General features: G+C 32.4%; 1 non-coding gene across 1 annotated transcript; it reads left to right on the forward strand.

The window, feature by feature from the left end:
- Positions 1 to 1,062: 1,062 nt before the first annotated feature.
- LOC139894923 (small nucleolar RNA R71) lies at positions 1,063 to 1,169 on the forward strand. The gene has a single exon (XR_011775399.1). It is a non-coding gene; the product is annotated as a small nucleolar RNA R71 (small nucleolar RNA).
- Positions 1,170 to 6,478: the final 5,309 nt, after the last annotated feature.

Raw genomic sequence — 6,478 nt, forward strand, 5'->3', positions numbered from 1 at the left:
ATTTGTTTAAACATGTCCAAGAATTTGGATTGCTCGGCTTCAAGTCTTTCTTTTCTCATTTTACTTGGGTAAGGAAGCGGTGGTTAGTATGGTTTAACATAAGGCTTTGCCTTAACTGTATTCTCTTCATTAACCTTTTCAACTACCGGTTCTGTTTCCTTATCTTGCTCAGGTTGTGGTGCCTGTGTAGTAGGAATAGAGTCATCAAAAATTTCAGGTATTTCAGGTGGTTTAAGTGTAATACCACTTCTTATGGTAATGGATTTAGCTGTTTCATTCCGGGGGTTAGCATTTGTATAGCTAGGTAGACTCCCTGGTTTTCTTTCACCTATCAACCTTGCTAGGTTGCTTACTTCTTGTTCCAGATTTTGGATAGAAGCTTGTTGATTTCTAAATGCTTGAGCATTTTGTTCATTAGTTTGTTTCTGAGATGTGAAAAACGGCGTTTGAGATTCAACTAGCTTCGACATCATATCTTCTAAATTTGGCTTTTTATCATCGGTTTGTGGTGGTTTAATTGGAAAAATAGGTCTTTGCTGATTGTAAGTATTATTAGATACTTGTTGATTACTAGGACCTTGTTGATTGTTGTATGGAACATTTCGGTTATAATTCTGATTGTAGTTTGGTCTTGGCGGTTGATAATTACCTTGATAATTATTTTTAGACCTTTGGTTCATGTATGAAACATTCTCTCTTTGTTCCATTGTTTGTTCAGTACTGAGACAATCTTTTGTCAAATGTGGTCCTCCACACTGCTCACAACTAATTCGTATTGAGTGAATATCTTTCGTCATCTTTTCCATTCGTCTCTCAAAAGCATCTATCGTTACAGAAATGGAATCAAAGTCATGGCTAGAATCGGCTCTAGCCGCTTTAGATGATCTAACGATGTCTTTTTCTTGATGCCACTTATGTGAGTGGGAAGCAGTGTTATCAATAATTTTGTAAGCTTCAGTTGCGGTTTTCTTCATAATGGAACCACCAGCTGCTATATCGATGTCTTTTCGTGTAGTAATATCACATCCTTGGTAGAATATTTGTACTATTTGATAAGTGTCTAAACCATGTTGAGGCCATCCTCTTAACAACTTTCCAAATCTTGTCCATGCTTCATATAATGTTTCATTTGGCTTTTGCGTGAACGTAACAATTTCTCCTTGAAGTCTCACGGCTTTAGATGCCGGAAAGAATTGTTTAAGAAAATTTTCAACTAAAACATCCCATGTATCAATCGCCCCTTCAGGTAACGATTCTAACCAATCTTTGGCTTCTCCCTTTAAAGTCCAGGGAAATAACATGAGATAGATCTGTTCATCCTCAACTTTTCTGATTTTAAATAGAGTACAGATCCTATTAAAGGTTCGAAGATGTTCGGTTGGATCTTCCTTCGGCGCACCACTAAATTGGCATTGATTAGTTACCATGTGTAGGATTTGTCCTTTGATTTCATAATCTGGCGCATTAATGTCTGGTTGAGTAATTGCGTGACCTTGGCTAGTGCATTTAGCCCTCTTTCGGTCTTCCATACTTAGAGGTTCCAGATTTTTCATGATTGAATTTGTTGAATCTGAATCACTAGAGAATTCTGACTTAATGGTTTCTTCCTTGACAACCTCTGGATGAGTGATTTGTGGTTCAGGAGGAATGATTAGTGGTTCAAGATCTCTGAATTGTCCCTGAATATCCTCCGAATTCTCAATTGTGAGGTCGGGTTCAAAAAATAGATTATTGGAAATTTGAATTGGAGTACTTGGTCGACTAGATGACGATTCTAAAGAAAAATCAACGGCGAAAATATTGGCTAGATGTCTTGATCGAGTTACAGGTGGTGAACGTATGAAAGGTGGTGAACGTTTTGCTCGGTGCATTCACTGAATATCCTATTAGTTATAAAAGATAAAAATTATATAAGTTATCAAATTAATAGACTTTTCTGATTTTGCCCACGTTTCGAATAGCCAATAGATGCAGCAGGTAGCCAGGACCCTTTAAATCGGAAGCCCACAACTCACCACTAACAAATCCAACTATTACTACGAACCAGAAAATTTTGGATGTCTATCAATTTAACCACTTAAAATAATTTTTCGTCGAAGTTTTAAAGAAAATAAAGAAAATTCTATGTCCTAAAAACTAGAGCGTCGAGAAATAGGAAAGAAAAAGAATGCGTCGAAAAACGTCGAAAAATAAGCGTCGAAAAATAAAAGTCGAAAAACAAACAGTCGAGAAATAAAAATAAGAAAATAAAGCGTCGAATTTTAAAAGTCAAAAGATTAAATATTAAAAGTTGCGTCTAAAGGTATTAAAGCTTAAAAGGAATTCTATATCCAAAACGGCAATAACTTAATAGGCACTAAAATCAATTAAAACTAAAGCGATAAGCGACGTCGTAAAATTCTAAAGCGCCTAAGTCTTAATCTAAAGAAAAAGCACTTAAGGGATTTTACGGCAAAGCCTAAAAATCTTGAGCTACTATGGAAAAATACTAAGTTTAAAACTAGTTACGAATGATAAAAATACAAATTACAAATTAAACGATAAAAATATACAATTTATAAAAAAGAAACAAAAAATGATAAAATTACTTATTTTTATAAAAATATTATTTTTATATTATTATTTTATAAAAGTATTAATTTTATAATTTAATAAAACTAATTAAAACTTAATATTACAAAATAATTATTAAAACTAGAATTAAAAATTAATTTAATAACTAAAACCCTAATTAATAATTAATTAATAATAATAATTATTAATAACCGTAACCATAATTCTGTCGGCTAAGGTACCAGGGCTGTCAAATCACCTCATGCGACCGCATGAGGTTCCTTTGTTTCGGTCATGTGACCGCATGGATCCAGAAACCAGGCCAGAAGTTGGGCTGCTACAGTACCTTGGCCCGATTACTTTGTATTATATTTTTTTTTTACTTTTTACTTTATATTCTTTACTAAATTTATATAAGTAATATTTATAAATTTTTTTTAAAAAAAAAACTAAAGAAAAATACTTTTATACTTTATAAAATATATTTTCTTTTTACACACTTATATATATATATATATATATATATATATATATATATATATATATATATATATATATATATATATATATTTACTTTTTTATGTTTTTATATTTTTGTATTTTTAACAAAATATTTTTTTACAAAATATGAAATATTATATTTTTAAAAAAATATCTTAAAAACTAATTTTTTTTAGAGCGTTTCGCTTTGGCCTTCCCCGGCAGCGGCGCCAAAAATACTTGATGTTATGCGAGATGTAGTACGAAATAGTTATATTTTTGTTACGAAATACTATTAAATACGATACAATTTTACACAAGTTATTTATTTATTTATAGAGTGGATATACCTAAACCTTGCTACAACACTATAGGCAGTGTACGTAATTGTAAAGTAGTGTAGTTTTTAGTAAGTCCGGTTCGTTCCGCAGGGAGCTAGCCAAGTTTAACGCTATATTTTTTTAAAACTATATTTGTGTGTGTGTGTGTGTGTCTATATATATATATATATATATATATATATATATATATATATATATATATATATATATATATATATATATATATATATATATATATATATATAAGTAGCATTTTTATTATTATAAAAAAGGGTTTTTTACCGTTTAATGACCGATTTGTCGATTTTATGTCTTAAGTCACAATTAAAACCTAATGTAAAATATTAAATATATAAATGACTTAATTTAAAGCTTAAAGTAAATAACGATAATAAAAGTGCGATAATTTAAAGTGCGATAAATAAAATGACGATAAATAAAATTGCGATAATTAAAAAGTACGATAATTAAAAGTGTAACAACCCAAACCAAACCACAATCGAACCCGCGGAAAATATCAAAAAAAAAAAATTTGTTTGTTCAGCAACTGGAGCGGCGCGCCGATCTGGTCTGTCCAAAAAGTCTTGAAAGTGAAAAAGATTGGCCACTTCCCGACATAATTAGACAAAACGCTTTTAACAACAAATTCAAATATGTACAACTAACACTTTTCAAACATAAAATAAGTTTTACAAGGCGGGGCCCACATCGGCCGTTTTATGAGTTTAATACATAACGAGAGTTTCGACCACCAAAATGTTTAAGTACCAAACGACACGATGAGTGTAACGACCCAGGTTTTTCCAACGTTAATTATTAATAATTATTATTATTAATACGTGTGATTAAACGAATGTATGTTATTACATTTACATGTTGCTTTAATTGCCCGTACTTGAACTTTAAATGCCCGAAACGTCTTTGTAACACCCGGAACTTGCTCGAATAATATTTTAAGATATTATTTACATTCATGATTAATTTTATTAATCATTTTAATTAACTAAGGTGATAGGTTAATTACTTGGGCTTTATTTGGGTTTATTTGTTAAACTACATGAACTTGGGCCTTTTAGTGATAATGGACTTGTGTAAGCCCACCCTACTTATACTTATGGATTAATTAGCCCACTTTTGCTACTTGTAAGTATTAGTTTAACATGGAACTAGTTAGTCACTTGTAATTGGAATCTTGTTACTTGCTATCCCCATGAACACCACCCTTTTACCCAACTTTTGTAAGCTTTTCCACCTAGTGACCAACAAACAACCCACCCACCCCCTTGGGAGCTGCAGGCCGTCGGCCTTGGGGTCTCCTTAGGGAGGTTTTTGACTTCATTTCCTCATTACAACTCACTTGAAGTCTTCTCTCAAAACACACACACTTTACTTACAATTATCTTTCTCTTTTTCTCTCTCAAAGTTCTTTGTTCTTGCAAGTAGGTTTGAAGACTTTTTCTCCTCTTCCTTGCTTAACAAAACCGAACCCATGAGGCACCATAATCATCATCATGCTTTGTTGTTTTTAATCTTTGTTTACATGTGTTGATTACTAGTTATTTGTTACTTACTTTCTAGCTTTCAAGAACAAACTTACTAGTTTGAATTCTTCATCTTTATCTTGTTATAACAAGAACATTCAAAGAACATAATCTATCTAGTTATGTTCTACATATTTTGTTTCAAAAGATTAAAGTTCATAGTTGTATAAACTCATTACTTGTAGTTCTTGAAGTAACTTTGAAGTTACTTCACTTAAAGATCAACTTTGGTTGAATCTTTAAAAGTATGAGCAACTATGAATCATTTTCTTGTTTACTTAAGTTACTACTTCATTTATGCACTTTATTTACATGTTGTTAGTTTATTTGGTCAAGTACTACAAGTTAGACTTGATCTCATAATCTTCTTGAACTTAAAAGTTAACTTATGAGTTTCAAGAACATAGAAGTGTAACTTACAAGTTACAACTTCAAATACCTTTGAAAGATCTAAGTTATCTAGCTTATGGTCTTCTTAAATTGTCATAAACAAAAGCTATAAAGCTTACATACACTTTACTAGTTGATAATTTAAGTTTATAACTTGTTTTTACTTCTAAAGTTCATGTAAGTGTTGAAACTAAGACTTTGATGTAACTTTGGTTCATCAAACCTCATACAACTCTTAAGTGAGTTGATCTACATGTCTTAAGAACTCACACTTGTGTTATAATTGTCAAAATTTAGTTGTATTACTTTTACATTTCATGTATGTGCTAAATCTAAGACCTTGATGTAACTTTGGTTCATCAAAACACTTACAACACTTAAATGAGTTGTTCTTCATGTCTTAGACTTGCACTTGAGTTATGATGGACAAACCTTGGTCAAGATGATGTTAACACATCAACGAGTTGTACACTTGAAGCTATACGCATCAAGGATGAGAACCATGATGAGCATCAAGCACCAAGACACCGGAACCCTTGAAAACCCACTGCATTCTGTCCAAAAGTTTCTGACCTACTGTTTCTGGACCAGACCAGTAGGTCTGGGCTGATCCCATCTTGATTTTTGGATAGAACTTTTCTAGTAGATAACTTTTCATGTAAGACTCATCTTCATACGAGCCACGGTTTAGGATTTATGGCCCTCCGTTCGTCACTATGTCCTTTAACGTTGTGCAGAAAATTCTGACCTACTCGCACTTAAACCGTCGCCACGGTCAAACTAAGACGAGTTAGCTTCTGTAATTTTAACCACACTTAAGGGACTCATAGACGGAGCCATGGCCACTGGTCTCACCTTATTTCAGTAGGTATAGAGACCGTGGAGACTGACCGAAGTCAGCCTTTGTTTTAAACGACTTTCATAAACGAGTCTTACTTGTTACCTTTTGTTTAATGATGATTGATGATGACCCTTATGACCTTAATTACGTACTTGTAAACCTTTTGAGACGACTTATTGACTTAGTGCTATTTGACTTAGGTTGAGGATGTTTGGACCGTTACTTGCACACCACTTTCCGACTACTACCTTACCGTTACTACTAATCATTGTGAGTTATAGCATTCCCTTTTTATTTTAACTTATTTTGGGAACTGAGAATGCATACGGATT

The sequence above is a fragment of the Rutidosis leptorrhynchoides genome, chromosome 2 (genome assembly GCF_046630445.1).
Source record: "Rutidosis leptorrhynchoides isolate AG116_Rl617_1_P2 chromosome 2, CSIRO_AGI_Rlap_v1, whole genome shotgun sequence".
In the NCBI taxonomy this organism is placed as follows: domain Eukaryota; kingdom Viridiplantae; phylum Streptophyta; class Magnoliopsida; order Asterales; family Asteraceae; genus Rutidosis; species Rutidosis leptorrhynchoides.